Genomic DNA, 18,677 nt, shown 5'->3' with positions numbered 1-18,677 from the left:
CAAAGAACTATTTTAAAGTGTCTTCATTTCCACTCTGTATGATCATTATAATCATCAATATATTGTCTGTATAGTTTTAAATGTGGACGGCTGATACTATAAATTTGCTCCTCCTCCCACTTACTCAAAGAGATTTGCTACGCTGGAAGCATATCTTGCTCCCATCTCCACTACCTTTGTTTGCACATCGTGGTTTGCCTTGGTACAAGAAGAAATTGCTATTCATAGTCATTTCCAACCCTTCAATTATAGCTGATTTGTTCCTTTTTGAGATGCCCATATTTATGCAAGGCCCACTCGGCTCCCTTCAGGCCATCCTGTTGGACTATATTGGTGTATAATGAATTTACGTTGATGGTGACCAATATGTCTTCCTCCTCGATCTCGGGGTTTTGTAATTCTGTGACGAGTTGCCTACTGTCCTTTAGATTGGACTTTCCTTCTGAGACTAGTGGCTGGAGATATTGGTCCAGATATTCACCTAGTCTAGAAAATAGGGAATCTATCCCACTAATGATTGGCCACCCGGGCGGTTTCTGCTGGTTTTTGTGTATTTTTGGGACGCAATATATTACTGGAGTTCTTGGTGCATCTGGTTTCATAGTTACATAGTTAGTGAGGTTGAAAAAAGACACCAGTCCATCCAGTTCAACCTATGATGTGTGTGTGTGTTTGCTTTTAACCGTACATTGTATACCCCTGTATGTTGTGGTTTCTAAGATGCCCATCTAACAGTTTTTTGAAACTATCAATGCTCCCTGCTGATACGACTGCTTGTGGAAGAGAATTCCACATCCTTACTGCTCTTACAGTGAAGAACCCCTTACGCATTTTAAGGTTAAACCGCCTTTCCTCTAGTTTAATGAGTGGCCACGTGTCTTATTGTCTCCTTTCTCTGAATAGTTTGTTCCTTATGCTAGGGTCACCAGTACAGTATTTGAACATTGATATCATATCCCCCCTCAGTCGTCTCTTCTCCAGAGAGAATAAGTTCAGTGCTTGTAGTCTTTCCTCAAAGCTGATGTCCTCCATTCCCCCAATTATTTTTGTTGCCCTTCTCTGGACTCTTTCCAGTTCCAGCACATCCTTCCTGAGGACTGGTGCCCAGAACTGGACAGCATACTCCAGATGTGGCCGGACCAGAGTCTTGTAGAGTGGGAGAATAATCTTTCTGGAGTGAATCCCCTTTTTTATACATCCCAGTATTCTGTTGGCTTTACTTGCAGCGGCTTGGCATTGCATGCCACTGCCAAGCTTGTTGTCTACCAGTACCCCCAAGTCCTTTTCCATCCTAGACTCACCCAGAGGTTCCCCCCCTAGTGAGTAGCTTGCTTTCTGGTTTCTGGCCCCCAAGTGCATTACTTTACATTTTTCAACATTAAATCTCATCTGCCATGTAGTTGCCCACCCCGTTATTTTGTTCAGGTCCGCTTGTAAGGTTTCCACATCCTGCATAGAAGATATTGGCATGCTTAGTTTAGTATCATCTGCAAATACTGAGATTGTACTAGATATCCCCTCCTCTAGATCATTTATGAATAAATTAAACAGGATTGGTCCCAGGACAGAACCCTGGGGGACCCCACTTTCCACACCCGCCCAATCCGAGTACTCCCCATTAATCACCACCCTCTGGACTCTCCCCTGGAGCCAGTTCTCTATCCAGGTACTCACCTTATGGTCCATACCTACCTTCCTTAGTTTGTACAGTAAGCGTTTGTGGGGAACGGTGTCAAAGGCCTTTGCAAAGTCCAGATACACCACATCCACAGGCTTACCTTTATCTAGGTGGCAGCTCACTTCATCATAGAAGGTTAATAGATTGGTTTGGCAAGAACGATTTTTCATAAATCCATGCTGATTACTACTAATAATACTGTTTTCATTACTAAAGTCTTGTATGTGGTCCCTTAACATCCCCTCCAAAATCTTGCAGACTACAGATGTTAGGCTGACCGGCCTATAGTTCCCCGGGATACACCTCGGCCCCTTTTTAAATATTGGTACCACGTTGGCTTTTTTTTTTTTCAAATATTTTGCTTCCTTTTTATTTAGTATGCCCATGTTTTTATCTTTCGATGTATTTTTCCAATTTCCTTCCAGATTTCCTTTTAGGGTATGTGGTAATTTTTTTATGTGAGTCTTCCTTACTCAGTAGGTTTGCCATTTCTTTTTTTATAATCCTGCTTCTTTTAAATCACCATGCCCCCTCCTTTGTCTGCGGGCTGTATTACCACTTCCTTTCCATCTTCTTTTATTTGCCCATACTTTTTCTTGTTTTGCCCTTTTGATTTTCATATTCCTAATATCTTCCTCCACCATTTTTTTAAAAACTTCCAACTTTCATTTTCTGCATTCTTTGGATTAAAAATGGATCAGTTTCTGAGGTGGGTAGGTTTGTAGATTATGTCATTGTTGGTTGGCACTTGTGAACTTTTGGTTGTCTTTATCAGGAGCATATTTCAATCCTAGGTCCAAAATTTCCAATTCCTCTACATTGATAAATCTATGTCAGTAAGGTTGAAAATGCCCTTACCAAATACTCTCCTCTTTTTTTTCTTGATTCCTCCTGGTCCGTTTTCTGTATTTCTCTCCCGTTTTCCTTGAGGTGTTCCTTGTCCATTTCTCCACCCTTCTCTTTCCTGTTCCCATTGCTGCTCTCTGTAGTTTCTTTGAGGCTGCCAGGGGTAGTTTCTTTGCCATCCCGGGTTTCTTGGGGGTCCCCATCCTCATTGTGGCCAGGAGGGCCCATAGCCCCCCCCCCCCGGGTGTCTGGGTGGTCTCCCCTTCTCTGCCAGGAAATATATTCCTTCTGTATGGCGAGTCTCTCTAATAGTTGTCCTCCTGATATCCTATGTTTCTCAGGGGCGAGTATCTATTATAGGTATGTACGGATTCATGTACATCCCTTTTGGGTTGGACCCGGCCTGTTGTGATTATCAGAGGGTCTCTCCCTTGGTCCTGGGGGTTCTTGGTGTAGTAATATGGTCTTTGTCCCAGGCTGTGTGTTCTTGGTTGGTTCTGTTCTGTTGTATTGGTGTTCTAGGATCGGTATCCAGAATTCTCTATCCTCTTTCTCCATTGAGGTTTCTGTCTGGGTGGTCTCCCCCTCTGGCTTGCCGGAAAAAAAAATCCTTCTGTATGGTGAGTCTCTAATAGTTTTCATATTACCATATTCGGTATCCTGCCATTTATATACTTGATGGTTTTTATAATCAATACATCCATTCTGAATTTTTTCAGTTTTTTTGTGTTGAATAGTCCTGTCAAAAATTCTGTATCCCTTCTTGTAATGTCTTCTCTTTTTCCTTATATTCCCTGCATTAACATGTATCATAATTTGTTCTTTAATTTGAGTGATATTTTCAGTTTTATTTTGTATTGTCTCCTTTTAATTATCATTTGTAGCAGTTCTGTTTCTAGAAGATGGAAAAATTGGAAGCATTCATCCATGAGTGTTTTGTCGCTTAGCCCATCATTGGGAGATATATCCCATCTAAGCCTCCTGGGAGTAATCTTTTGTGAAAACTGGATTTTTGACTTACCGTAAAATCCTTTTCTCTTAAGTTCATTGACGGACGCAGTTCTCTCTGATTCATATCAGTAGGGTAATACTGCCCCCTACAGGAGTAGGACACTAGGCAGAAAAGTTCTGGCTACGCCTATGGGCAGTCCCGGAGGGTACACCCTCTCTCTTCCTGCATAGGTCACTTTTCTTACACTGCTTTGATACAAAACTAACACCAACCCAACTCAAAATAGAGGGACGGGTACTGCATCTGTCAAACTTAAGCAGAAAGGATTTTATGGTAAGTCAAAAATAAAATTTTCGCTATCGTTCATTGACGGACGCAGTTCTCTCTGATTCATATCAGTAGGGACGTCCCAAAACAGTGCCATAAAATGAGGGGTGGGAACAGCAGAAGAAGACAAGTCCCCAAGGCCAAACATAGCCAACCAGGCAACATAGGACTCATCAGAACAAAAAAGAGGCGGCCCACCTGAAACAAGTAAACACCCTCAAGGAAGGCCAAAAGCCCTCCAAACAGCAGCCAGCAAAAAACCTTGCGGCCGAAAAGAGGCATCTGCAAATGCAAGCACGACCACCTTATAAAACGTGGTAAAGGTTTTAACAAATGACCACAGTCTTGCAACCTGAAGCACAGATGCCTGTATGGCAAATAGCCCAGGAAGCACTAGGCGCCCGAGTAGAAAGCGCCCAAACAGGGAAAAGTAGGACCTGACCCATAATCGAAGAAGCCTGCACCACCGACTGTCCGATCCACCTGGAAATAGTAGCAGCAGACGCAGGCAGCCCTGTTCTTGGGCCATGCGTTAACACACAGAGCCAACCTGACTATGGGAAGACTCAGTAGTTGCCAAATACCCCTCGAGTGTCTGAACTCCATCCAGAGTATGCAGCGCACATTTAGTAGGATGAGGGGGCTTAGGACACAAGATGGCAACACAATGGCCACATGCAAGTGAACACTAGAACCCACCTTCGGAGGGAAGGATGGATCGGGACGAAGTACCACCTGGCCCTATGAACCAACATATAGGGAGAACGACAGGACAATTTCGCCAGTGCCGACAATCTGCGTGCAGAGTGATCGCAACCAAGAAGGCCAGCTTCTGTAATAAGGTAGGCAGGGGATACCCTTGATACTTGCAAGAGAAGGGTCTTGAAGAACCAATTGCACCAAATCAAGGTCCCCAGTTGGCGACAGAGGTCGCACTGGAAGAACCAAATTTCGCATCCCCGGGAAGAAGTTACACACCAGGAACGGCCTGTGGAAGAAAAATTACCAAAGCCGAAACCGGACCCTTGACAGTACTCAAGGCCAACTTTTGATCAACTCCCCGTTGAAAGGAAGCCAAGATCCGGCCACTGAGTAAGAGCGAGGGGGAGCCCAAGGAGACTCACACCACGCAGTACATGACTCTCATACAATGAAAAATAAAAAAAAAAATCCTAGAAAACGCTTCCCACGCTTTACGCAGGGTGGGAAACACTGAAGCAGACAATACCCTGTCTTTTGACACCTGGCTTTCAACAGCCAAGCCGGCAAGCCAGCGACCGTAAAGCCAGATGAGAGATTGGTCCTGGGAGATAAGAAACCCTCCCTGAGGAAGCCTCCAGCTTCAGGTCTGCATACCGAGCTCAGCGAGGCCAGTCCGGAGTCACGAGCATGACCAAAATCTCTTCCGCCTTGATCCTGCGAAGGATTCTTGGCAGAGAGGAGGAAAGGCAGCCAGCAGCGGATACTGACCTTGGCCCATCCGTGAGCACTCTCACACGACCATGCCAGCGTCAGCCTTGCGCAGGTGAACACGCCAAACTTCTCAGCATCGTTCATGTTGAACCTAGCGAATGTTCTTGCATATGACAGAACCCATGGTGCCACCATTGCACCCGCCAGAGGGTGCCAGGATCGGGCCATGACCTCTGCAATATCCTGTAGATGCAATGCCAACAGGACCACGCCCGGAGTGCCCCCAAATGAAGGAACAACTGCTGGAACGACTCCGGATGAAGGGACCCATTGCCCTGCATCCAGAGCCTGTCGACTGAGGCAATCCACCTACCAATTTTTTCCGCACGTGGAAAGGGAACAGCGGATAGAACTAGAACAAGGCGCTCTGCCCAACGAAGAATCATCACTTCCAAGGCCGCAAGGACACCCCTTGTGCCCCCTTGGTGAATGACACAAGCCACGGTCGCGGCGTAGTCGATTAAATGTGCACCAGACAGCTGCAGGTGACCGATCCAGTGAATTAGGCAAAGCCGGATCGCTCTCAGCTCCAGGACAATAAGCGGTAAAGCTGGATCCTCCAGGGACCATACTCCCGAAGCAGAAAACCTGCCGAGGGCACACCCCACCCGCACAAGCTTGCATCCATGGTGACAAATGTCCAGTAGAAGGGGAGGAAGGATTCCAGAACAAGACTCCCTGGGCACCAGGCTCAGCTGGATCCGCAAGTCCAAAGAGTTGAGATTCCAGTCGCCTTCGAGAAGAATTGCCTCCTGGGGGATTCCCCAAGAGGGATTGAGCGAAAGGGACTGTCTTGAAAAACGACACCATCAGTCCCAGAACTCGCATGCAGGTCAGAAGGGAATACCATGTGCGGGACAGCAACAGTCGACTGCAGTCTAAAGTTCAAAGAGTTTTTTCCCCAGAGGGAGAAACACCCTGACTGAGGACAAGCCCAAAATCAGGCTCAGAAAGTCCAGTCTCATGGAAGGGACCAGGGATAATTTCTGAAGGTTCAGAACCCACCTGAACTCCTCCGAGTTCTCACGGTGACAACCAACTTCGTTGTCAGCACTGTAGGGGACTCCAAATGGAGAAGCAGAGGGGCCAGGAAACCAGGACCGATACGCCCCGCTGCCGCAACAGCGCCAGGACCGGAGCCAACACCTTTGTGAAGACCCTAGTAGCATAAGCGAGACCAAAAAGGTAACGCCATAAACCGATAGAGATCCTTCCCCACAGCAAAAAATGGAGAACCCGTAGGTGTCCCGAACATAATGGGATGTGAAGGTAGGCAGCTTTAGGTTTATGGAGGCCAGGAATCCCCCTGATGTAGGGAAGCCACCACCGTGCGAACCAATCTAAACTTGAACTTTTGATCTGCACAGAACCATCAAAGGACCAGTAGGTCCAGCTTGTTGAACCAGAGCCTGAACTGCCCCACAGAGCGCCTGTAAGCGATCCAGGGACAGCTGCTGTACATTGAAAGGGAAAAACCTTACCGGAAATAAAACGGAAACTATCTTGCAACTGGACAGCATGACCTCCTGAAGCCAGTCAGCCTGGGATCCGAGCCAGCCGCAGGTCCTCAACCAGCAAGGACCTCCCCCCACCCCCTAGATGGGTGAGGAAGCACCTTCAGGCAAAGTAGGCCTTGTCCGCAGGTCTGGAAAAAAACGATCTCATGTTCGCCAAATCAGGGTCGTTTGGAACCACACGCGTAAGTCTGGAAGGACTTCGCCACATCGACCGAGGGACGAAGAAACTGTTTGTGAGCCAAAAGGGAGGAACCCCGACTGCGACTCTTACCTGCGGCCCTTACCTTTGTTAGCCTGTGAAAGAAAACACTCTTCCCCCCGTGAGACCTTTATATAATGTCATCCAGGGAAGTGCCAAACAGGCGATCCCTCTGAAAAGGGAGATCCATTAAGACCTTCTTAGAAGTTTGATCCGCAGACCAACGTTCCAGTCAAGTAGACGCCGGACAACCACAGCTGAAAACGACAAGTTGACCCATACAAGGGGGTCTTGACCAGCGCGGCATCGCAAATAAATTGCAGCCAGCTGGTCCAACAGCTCCCCCAGGGCAAGAGGGATATGCCCCACACCAAGTCATGGCGTTGGAACTCCGCCCATAAGGCAGAGTCTGCGTGGCAAGGGCAAACACTGTTCCCAGTGCAGACTACGCCAGGGAGTACAGATCGCAGGCCACAGCCCGCGCCATCCTATCCCCAAGTCCTTAAAGGACGGGGATACCGGGACAATGGTAGTCCCATTCAGCTACAGACTGTTCGTCCAAAGGTGGAACAGTCCTCTGTACCAGAGACTCCCCAAAAGGGCAAAGCCTAATGGCCGCTCAGACACCCCAGAGGAACATCTCAGACGGTCCACTCCTACATGAGCAGCCAGCAAAATAAGCAACTCCAGATGGCATGCGATTGCCAGATGCCACCTGCGCCCCAGCCAGCAACCCCCAAATTGCAGGGTGTCACACACCGAAAACAGCCAGCGCATCCACCAGCGCCTGTCGTGGCAGGGGAGGTAGACATGTCATCCTCATCATCTGAGGAGACAGGGCACGAGGGAACAGACCCGGCAGGGAGGCCCACGTCTGCGGTGCCTGAGCCAGAAAGACTCAGACATCAGATGAGGCAGGGGTAGGCAGGGAAACGTTTCAGCGCACCTGCCACCTCCACCCGGGCCCAAATGCTTCCCGAACTGCCGAAAAGGCATCAACGGACAGTGGAGCTACGGAAGGCCCTGTGGCCTCCGTGAGGGGGTCAGGTGGGAACAAATGGCCTGCAGGGTCCATACTGAACATGAGGAACCCCGCCAGCAAATTAAAAAAAAAAAAAAAAAAAAAGACGACAAAAATTACATTTTTCAATTAAAAAGTGGCCCCACAGTGCTCAGCGCACCCCCCGGAGGTCAGGCAACTGACCCCCACAGAGGGAGAGTTTACCCTCATGACTCACTGTCCTCCAGGCACTCCCACCAGCCTCCACAGCAAAAAATGGCTGCTGTCATAGAAGCAGTCAGAGGCTACAACAAAATGGCAACCCCGCGCGGTAATCGGAACCCACAGGGGGACCCCCTAAACGCCCATGCACAGCAGAAAACCCCACCAAGGCCCCCCCCCCCCGATCGGTCGAGCGCCGCGGACGGCGCACTCCCCCCGCCACCCTTGCGGCCTGCCCACTAGGCCCCAGCCTCAGATAGGCCCAAGCAGTCCCGCCAGGGAAGGGGGGGGGACGTTTACTCACCATACCAGGAACACAGGCGGGTAATTGGAACGCTGAGACATAAGCTTAGACGTGTGCATCCTGGAAAAACTTTTAACCTCGCGGGGCCAGTCAACGCCCAGTGGGACTATGTCGTGGCCGACCCAGCGCGGAGCTAAGGCCTGCACGCGCTTGCTGGCCAGACCCAGGTGACCACTGGATATGGGTGTCCAGTCTGTCACCCAGCCCAGCAAAATTGCTTGAAGATCTCGCAGGAAAAAAGTTTCGGAGAAAAAAAAGGCTTGCTAACAAAATCTACATAAAAAATACTTGATATGCCAGGACCAGAGATCCCAGCAAGGAACTAGGACCTTATTCCTGACTAGGCAGATTAAAACTGACATCCTATGCAGGAAGAGAGGGTGTACCCAAAACTAGGCGTAGCCAAAACTTTCTGCCTAGTGTCCTACTCCTGTAGGGGGCAGTATTACCCTACTGACATGAATCAGAGAGAACTGCATCCGTCAATGAACGATAGAGAAATATACATTTCTAGGGTGGCTATATCCCACCATACCCTCAATAGTTTTTGCATATTAGGTTTCAGTTGTCTGAATAAGCTGTCCATATCTTGGTTGTTAACCACGCATTCTTGATTTAACACATCCTCCAATCTGATCTCTCTATTGTGCATGTATCTAAAGATGTCCATTGTTGCCAAAATAAATTAGATTAAATAAATATGGCTGCTGCCCTCACTGTGAACAGCCACCTTAGGTGGTGTCCTATGAAGTGAAAAGGTGCTAAATGTGCGATTGTTGGCGTTGCCTTTCCAAGTCTAGTTGAATAAATAAAAATAAACATTTTTTGAAGCTTGGGCTTACGGCTGCTGCCCTCACAATGAACCACCACCTGTGGGTGGAGTTCTAGTTTTTTTAAATTTGCTGGTTAGGTGAGTGAGCGGTGGCGCTGCCTCAACTGTATAAATTGGCTAACATAGCATATTATAAAGTGCAATGTACAAACAATACAATGTGCAATAATTCAGTATAAATAAACTTGGATCAAGTGACTGATATGCTAATACACATTAAATTGCAAACACGTGTGAAAAATTGATGTGGGGAGTTTTTATAAAGTGTCCGTGCTATAAACAAAAAACGTTCATAAATAGTGCTAGATGACTATCAGATCTTCAAAGGTGCCATGCAGTTCATCAAGTGCTGCAGTGCAGGTGTGGTGTAAATTCACTTAGGCTGTGAAAGGATCCCCGTGAGCTCACTCGTGACCACTTCTGGGAATGCACTCACGAGATCGTGGACCCCATTCAGGTGAAATCAGCCTTTAATAAAAGGGGACATTTGCCTGCCTCCAATGGGTATTGGTATGCCTCCAAGATCCTCCGGAAACCCCGCTTTGTGAGTTCACTTCCCTTGTTTCTCCTTAGGGTGGTAATATCCCTTCATAGGTAAAGGTAAAGAGAATCCTCCATAGTTTAATATCGTCAAATATTGCTTTATTAAAGAGCGTAAACACGAGTAAAACCAGTTCCTCCTCTCTGATGCAGGAAGTTCGGATTCGCCGATGTGTTCCATGGACGAAACCCGGACGTGAAGTTATGACGCTAGACTCCGCCCTACGCGTTTCGTCACTCTGACAACATCTGGAGTCATGTTGCTGTATTTTCCGGCTTATGTATGGCGAGGTTACCAAGCAACCAGATCATATGATCCTCTCCCCTATCAGGATAGTCTTTGTATACCCCCGTATGTCCCATAACTAGAGTTGCAGTGATCAACGGATGTGCCCCGTTTATTAAAGCTGGTATAAACTATCAAACTGAATTATTAGTATGGGACATGGTGTAGGTTTTTAGGGGCCACATTAAAACATATAATTGGCAAAGATAACCATTAAAAATATATTAAAGTTAAAAATCATTTATCAGGGATTGTTATATGGGTTGCTTGTTAACCTGATAACAAATCTTACACAATACATAGGACCTATAATGACATGTTAAAACTCCATATGCGGAGTGCATGAATATACATAAAAATTATTCAAATTATTAATAAAAATTAACAAAAAAGACCTGTTCTAAACTGGAGACCCCTAGTGGTGGTGTACCTACCACTATGTGAGCTAGGGAAATATTGTAATAGAACTGCTACAAATGATAATTAAAAGGAGACAATACAAAATAAAACCTCCCTTATAGTTGACTCTAAGGAAACCTCAATGTAGAAAGGGGAAGAGAATCGGAAAGAACAACATCAGAGAATTCTGGATACCAATCCTAGAACACCAATACAACAGAACCAACCAAGAACACGCAGCCCGGGACAAAGACCATATTACAACACCTATACACCACAAACCCCGGGACCAAGGGAGAGACCCTCTGATAATCACAACAGACCGGGCCCCCCAATAGGTATGTACATGAATCCGTCCATACCTATAATAGATGCTCACCGCTGAGAAACATGGGATACCAGGACGACAACTATTAGAGAGACTGACCATACAGGAGGAATATATTTCTGGCAGGCCAGAGGGGGAGACCACCCAGACACCCGGGGGGGGGGGGCTATGGACCCCCCCAAGCCACAATGAGGATGGGGACACCCAAGAACTCCAGGATGGAAAAGAAACTACCCCTGGCAGCCTCAAAGAAACAACTACAAAGAACAGCAATGGGAACAGGAAAGAGACGGGCGGAGAAATGGACAAGGAACACCCCTAGGACAAGTGAAATCTAGAAAATGGACTAGGGGGAAACGAGGAGGGATCAAAAAAAAAAAAAAAAAAAGACGAGAGTATTAGGTAAGGGCATTTTCAACCTTACTGACAGATTTTAGTGTAGAGGAATTGGAAATTTTGGACCTAGGATTTAAATATGCTCCTGATAAATTCGAAGTGTTTATAGACCTCCAAAAGTGGATTAGGAAAATTCATAATCAAAAAACATTTTTTAACCTAAAGTTCACAAGTACCAACCAACAATGAGAATCTATCCACTTCAGAAACCGATCCGTTTTTAATGCAAAGAATGCAGGAAATGAAAGTTTGGAAGTTTTTAAAAAAATGGTGGAGGAAGATATTAGGAATATGAAAATCAAAAGGGCAGAACAAGAAAAAGTATGGGCAAATAAAAGAAAATAGAAAGGAAGTGGTAATACGGCCCGCAGACAAAGGAGGGGGCATGATCATTTTAAAGAGGCAGGATTATGAAGAAGAAATGGCAAAACCTACTGAGTAAGGAAGACACACAAAAAATTACCACATAACCCTAAAAGGAAATATGGAAGGAAATTGGAAAAATACACTGAGAAGGGTAACAACATGGGCACACTAAAAAATGAAGCAAAATATTTGAAACCAGAAGCACCAAGAACTTCAGTAATATATTACGTCCCAAAAATACACAAAAACCAGCAGAAACCGCCCGGGTGGCCGATTAGTGGGATAGATTCCCTATTTTCTAGACTAGGTGAATATCTGGCCCAATATCTCCAGCCACTAGTCTCAAAAGGAAAGTCCTATTTAAAGGACAGTAGGCAACTCATCACATAATTACAAAAAGATGGAGGAGGAAGACATATTGGTCACTATCAACATAAATTCATTATACACCAATATAGTCCAAAAGAATGGCCTGAAGGGAGCCAAGTGGGCCTTACATCAACATGGGAATCTCAAACAGTAACAAATCAACTACATAATTGAAGGGTTGGAAATGGCTATGAATAGCAATTTCTTCTGGTGTCAAGTCAACAAAGGGAGTGGTGATGGGAGTGAGATATGCTCCCAGCATAGCAAATCTCTTTATGAGTAAGTGGGAGAAGGAGCAAATGTAGAGTATCAGTCGTCCACATTTAAAACAATACAGACGATATATTGATGATATAATGATCATATGGAGTGGAAATGAAGACACTTTAAAAACAATTCTTTGAGGAGGTCAATCAGAATAACTATGGCATCTCTTTCACTGGTGATTGGAACAAAACAGCTATCAACTACCTGGACTTAATTTACAACGCAAATGGTACAATGGGCACAAAAACATTTTTTTAAACAGACAGGAATGGGTATGTACCCACAAGAAGTTGTCACCATCCTAAATGGATTAAAAATATCCCAAAGGGACAACTCATGAGGGACCGCAGAAATTGCAGCAACTTAAAGGACTACGAAGAGGAAGCAAACCTCTTGATCCAAAGATTTATAGAAAAAGGATACAAAAATAAAGATCTGGAGCCCATAAAGACCAAGGTCCGCAACATGGATAGAAAAACTCTCGATAGGCAATAAGAAAAAGAAGGGAAGTAGAATGGAATGGGCTTTAACGGGTTACAACAGACAATATAAACAAATTGAGAGACGAGGACCAATGCGCTACCTGAGGAGTTTGATAGAAGCAAACAATCCGAAAACATAAAACGAAAAAGCTGCCAATCTGAATCGGTGTCCCCACCGTGAATTGCAATGTGTATGGTGAACAAGATCGGCGCCAATTCAAAAAATAGAATCAAGTGTATATATAAATCCGTGTTAAATCAAACACAATATAACGATGATTCATCAAAACAATGATGCTGTGAATAAATCAAAATGTGCAACAAAAAAAATAACTACAAATATGCTCAATGTCCAAAAAATCGTGAACCAATGTTGCGTACAAAATAAATGACCCAAGTCAATCCATGTAATATGCAGATTCAGGGTGAAATAAATGTCCAAAATAACTGTGCTAAAACAAAGTCCTATGTGCGTGAACCAATCTTCAAAAAACTGTCAAAAATCGATCATTGGTGAAGTGAAGATAGACTTAGAAATAAACTAGAGAAACTTAACATAAATAAATCCCCGGGACCGGATGGCTTGCACCCGAGGGTTCTTAAAGAGCTCAGCCAGGTGATTGCCAGACCATTATTCTTGATCTTTAAGGATAGTTTACAGACGGGTATGGTGCCAGCCGATTGGAAAAAAGCCAACGTGGTACCAATATTTAAAAAGTGGCCGAGGTGTATCCCGGGTAACTATAGGCCGGTCAGCCTAACATCTGTAGTCTGCAAGATTTTAGAGGGGATGTTAATGGATCAAATACAAGACTTTAGTGATGAAAACAGTATTATTAGTAGTAATCAGCATGGATTTATGAAAAATCGTTCTTGCCAAACCAATCTACTAACCTTCTATGATGAAGTGAGCTGCCACCTAGATAAAAGAAAGCCTGTGGATGTGGTGTATCTGGACTTTGCAAAGGCCTTTGACACCGTTCCCCACAAACGCTTACTGTACAAACTAAGGAAGGTAGGTATGGACCATAAGGTGAGTACCTGGATAGAGAACTGGCTCCAGGGGAGAGTCCAGAGGGTGATGATTAATGGGGAGTACTCGGATTGGGCGGGTGTGGAAAGTGGGGTCCCCCAGGGTTCTGTCCTGGGACCAATCCTGTTTAATTTATTCATAAATGATCTAGAGGAGGGGATATCTAGTACAATCTCAGTATTTGCGGATGATACTAAACTAAGCATGCCAATATCTTTTATGCGGGATGTGGAAACCTTACAAGCGGACCTGAACAAAATAACGGGGTGGGCAACTACATGGCAGGTGAGGTTTAATGTTGAAAAATGTAAAGTAATGCACTTGGGGGCTAGAAACCAGAAAGCAAGCTACTCACTAGGGGGGGAACCTCTGGGTGAGTCTAGGATGGAAAGAGACTTGGGGGTACTGGTAGACAACAGGCTTGGCAGTGGCATGCAATGCCAAGCCGCTGCAAGCAAAGCCAACAGAATACTGGGATGTATAAAAAAGGGGATTCACTCCAGAAATAAAGAGATTATTCTCCCGCTCTACAAGACTCTGGTCCGGCCACATCTGGAGTATGCTGTCCAGTTCTGGGCACCGGTCCTCAGGAAGGATGTGCTGGAATTGGAAAGAGTCCAGAGAAGGGCAACAAAAATAACTAGGGGAATGGAGGACATCAGCTATGAGGAAAGACTACAAGCACTGAACCTGTTCTCTCTGGAGAAGAGACGAGACGATTGAGGGGGGATATGATATCAATGTACAAATAATGTACTGGCGACCCTAGCATAAGGAACAAACGATTCAGAGTAAGGGAATACAATAAGACACGTGGCCACTCACTAAAACTAGAGGAAAGGCGGTTTAACCTTAACCACCTCAATACAGGGCACTTAAACCCCCTTCCTTCCCAGACCAATTTTCAGCTTTTAGCGCTGTTGCAATTTGAATGACAATTGCGCGGTCATGCAACGCTGTATCTAAACCAAATTTGTGTCATTTTTTCCCCACAAATAGAGCTTTCTTTTGGTGGTATTTGATCACCGTCAGGTTTTTTCTTTTTTGGTGCACAAATAAAAAAAGACTGAAAAGTTTGAAAAAAAAAAAAAAAAAGTTTTTTTGTTTAGGTTATAAAATTTTGTAAATAGATATGTTTTTTCCTGCACTGATGAGCACTGATGATGCCGCACTGACAGGCACTGATGAGGAGACACTGATGGGGTGGCACTGATATGCGGCACTGATGGGCACTGATAGGTAGCACTGATATGCAGCACTGATGGGCACTGATATGTGGCACTGATAGATAGCACTGATATGCAGCATTGGTGGGCACTGATAGGCAGCGCTGATGGGCAGTGATAGGCAGCACTGATGGGCACTGATTGGCGGCACTGATGGGCACTGATAGTGGCACTGTTGGGCGGCAATGATCGGCGGCACTGATCGGGGGCACTGATAGGCAGCACTGGTGGGCAATAATGGGCACTGGTGGGCGGCACTGAGATGGCAATAATGGCACTGGTGGGCAGCACTGATAGATGCCATTGGTGGGCAACACTGATAGGGAGGGCACTGGGGGGCTCTCTGAGCCCTGCTTGCCATCCCTGGTGGCCATAGTGGGCATCCCTGGTGGTCATCCCTGGTGGCTTAGTGGCACCCCCCCCCCCAGGGCTGCACTGGTAATCAATGTTCTGATTACCAGCACAGACCCCCCCTGTGATCAGTGAGTAATTAGAAATACTCACTGATCACCCCCGCAGCAGCACCGATCCTCTGATCTTCTCCTCACTGACAGGATCTGTCAGGAGGATAAGAGATCGAAGCCGTTACAACGGCTCTATTTACATTACATGACGGCTGTGATTGGACACAGCCGTCATGTGATCAGGAGGGCCAATCACAGGGCCCTCCTGCCGAATGATGTCGCTCTGTGTCCGAGGGACACAGGCACATCGAGATCGCGCCGCTGCGCGTGCCCGCGGCGGCGCGATCTCTCTCCTTCTGAAGGACGTTCCGGAACGTCCATTCAGAAGGACGAGACTCCCGCCCGGCCGTATATGTACTATGGCCGGGTGGGAGGTAGTTAAAATGCGTAAGGGGTTCTTCACTGTAAGAGCGGCAAGGATGTGGAATTCTCTTCCACAAGCAGCCGTATCAGCAGGGAGCATTAATAGTTTCAAAAAACTATTAGATGGGCACCTTAGAGACCACAACATACAGGGGTATACAATGTACGGTTAAAAGCAAACACACACACATCAAAGGTTGAACTAGATGGACTGATGTCTTTTTTCAACCTCACTATGCAACTATGAAGATATTAAACAAGCAAAAAATTGGGGGAGCAAACCCTGAACATGTATATCTAAAGCCGGTGCAGCTATGGACCAAGCAACATGTATATTAAAAAAGAATAGCGCAACCATGCAAAAGAAAGGACTATTAAATATGGAGACAATCCATAAATAAAAATGGGGGTTTAGTCCCCATCGATGGAGACCTCAATTGTTTCATTTCCAGTTAACCCTTTGCCCATCAGCATAATATGGTCTCTTCCTAAAACATGCTATGTTTAGCATAATGTATATTAATTCCTTCCTGTACAAATGCATTTTTTAGTAATAAAATACATTTTATATATGGAAATTAAATTCAGCCTCCCTACTACAAAAGTTTTGTGGATCAGAGATTACCAAGTTACCGATAAGTTACCGCCATGTACATTCTCACCACCAGGGGGTATTTATTTAATCGCTATTCATATTTTCCCATTAACATTACACATAATTATGCCCTTAAGGTACAGTGGACAATTAGGCCCCTCACCTAATATTCACCAATTTTTAATAAACACGTGTTTAATATATACACTTTTAAAATATATATATTTTTAGGCGACTTAGTGAGTCATATTACATTATAATGGGTCCTATGTATTGTGTAAGATTTATTATCAGGTTAACAAGCAACCCAGGCAACGATCCCGGATATATGATTTTAACATATCTTTTTAACAGTTATCTTTGCCAATTATATGTTTTAATGTGGCTCCTAAAAACCTACATGGCAGATGAGATTTAATGTAGAAAAATGTAAAGTAATGCACTTGGGGGCCAGTAACCAGAAAGCAAGCTACTCACTAGGGGGGGAACCTCTGGGTGAGTCTAGGATGGAAAGGGACCTGGGGGTACTGGTAGACAACAGGCTTGGAAGTGGCATGCAATGCCAAGCCGCTGCAAGCAAAGCCAACAGAATACTGGGTTGTATAAAAAAGGGGATTCACTCCAGAAATAAAGAGATTATTCTTCCACTCTACAAAACTCTGGTCCGGCCACATCTGGAGTATGCTGTCCAGTTCTGGGCACCGGTCCTCAGGAAGGATGTGCTGGAACTGGAGAAAGTCCAGAGAAGGGCAACAAAAATAATTAGGGGAATGGAGGACATCAGCTATGAGGAAAGACTACAAGCACTGAACTTATTCTCTCTGGAGAAGAGACGATTGAGGGGGGATATGATATCAATGTACAAATACTGTACTGGCGACCCTAGCATAAGGAACAAACTATTCAGAGTAAGGGAATACAATAAGACACGTGGCCACTCACTAAAACTTGAGGAAAGGCGGTTTAACCTTAAAGTGCGTAAGGGGTTCTTCACTGTAAGAGCGGTAAGGATGTGGAATTCTCTTCCACAAGCAGTCGTATCAGCGGGGAGCCTTGATAGTTTCAAAAAACTATTGGATGGACACCTTAAAGACCACAACATACAGGGGTATACAATGTACGGTTAAAAGCAAACACACACACACATCATAGGTTGAACTGGATGGACTTGTGTCTTTTTTCAGCCTCACTAACTATGTAACTATGTAACTATGTACACCATGCCCCATACTAATAATTAAATTCATTCGTTTATACCAGCTTTAATATACAGGGCACATCCGTTAATCACTGCAACCTCTAATTATGGGACGGGTTATACAAAGACTATCCTGATAGGAGGGGAGAGGATCATATGGCCTGGTTGCATGGTAACCTCACCATACATAAGCTGGAAGATAAAACAACATGACGCCGCTCCTGATGATGTCAGAGTGACCAAATGCGTAGGGCGGAGTCTAACGTCACTATTGGTTTTCGTCCGTGGAACGCACCAGCGAACCCAGACTTCCTGTATTCGAGAGAGGAGGAACTGATTTTACTGATATGTGTTTACGCTCTTTAAAACAATATTACACTATGGAGGATTCTCTTTACCTATGAGGGGATACCACCCCTAATGAGAAACAAGGGAAGTGGAGTCACACAAAGCGGGGTTTCCGGAGGATCTTGAAGAGGCATACCAATACCCGTTGGAGGCAGGAAAATTTCCCCTTAAAGGTGGATTTCCCCTTAATGTGGTCCACAATCTGGTGAGTGCATTCCTAGAAGGGGTCATGAGTGAGCTCAAGGGCATCCTGTCACAGCCTAAGTGAATTTACACCACAACTGCACTGCAGCACTTGATGAACTGCAAGGCACCTTTGAAGATCTGCTAGCCACCCATCACTATTTATGAATGTTTTTTTGTTTACAGCACAAACACTATATAAAAATGCCCCAGCGGAAAGGAGTTCCACATATTTTATATTTTCTTATGTACAACGAACAATGGGATTTGTATTTAGAACAATGCACTTAGAAATTGCACATCAATTTTTCACTGGTATATTCATTGCATATGTTTGCAATTAAATGTGCATTAGCAAATCAGTCACTTGATCCAGGTTTATTTATACTGAATTAATGCACTTTATTTTTTGCCCATTGTATTGTTTGCACATTGCACTTTATAATATGCTATGTTAGCCAATTTATACAGTTAAGGCAGCGCC

The 18,677-nt window shown here is 45.1% G+C and overlaps 1 protein-coding gene across 2 annotated transcripts in view; it reads right to left on the bottom strand.

Annotated features, from left to right (window-relative positions):
* The window catches only part of MFSD12 (major facilitator superfamily domain containing 12), a 388,387-nt gene that overhangs the window by 34,608 nt on the left and 335,102 nt on the right, over positions 1-18,677 (bottom strand). The window lies entirely within an intron of this gene.

The sequence above is a fragment of the Pelophylax lessonae genome (assembly GCF_965119305.1).
Source record: "Pelophylax lessonae genome assembly, chromosome: 1".
NCBI lineage: Eukaryota > Metazoa > Chordata > Amphibia > Anura > Ranidae > Pelophylax > Pelophylax lessonae.
This window is presented reverse-complemented; position numbering and strand designations above follow the sequence as displayed.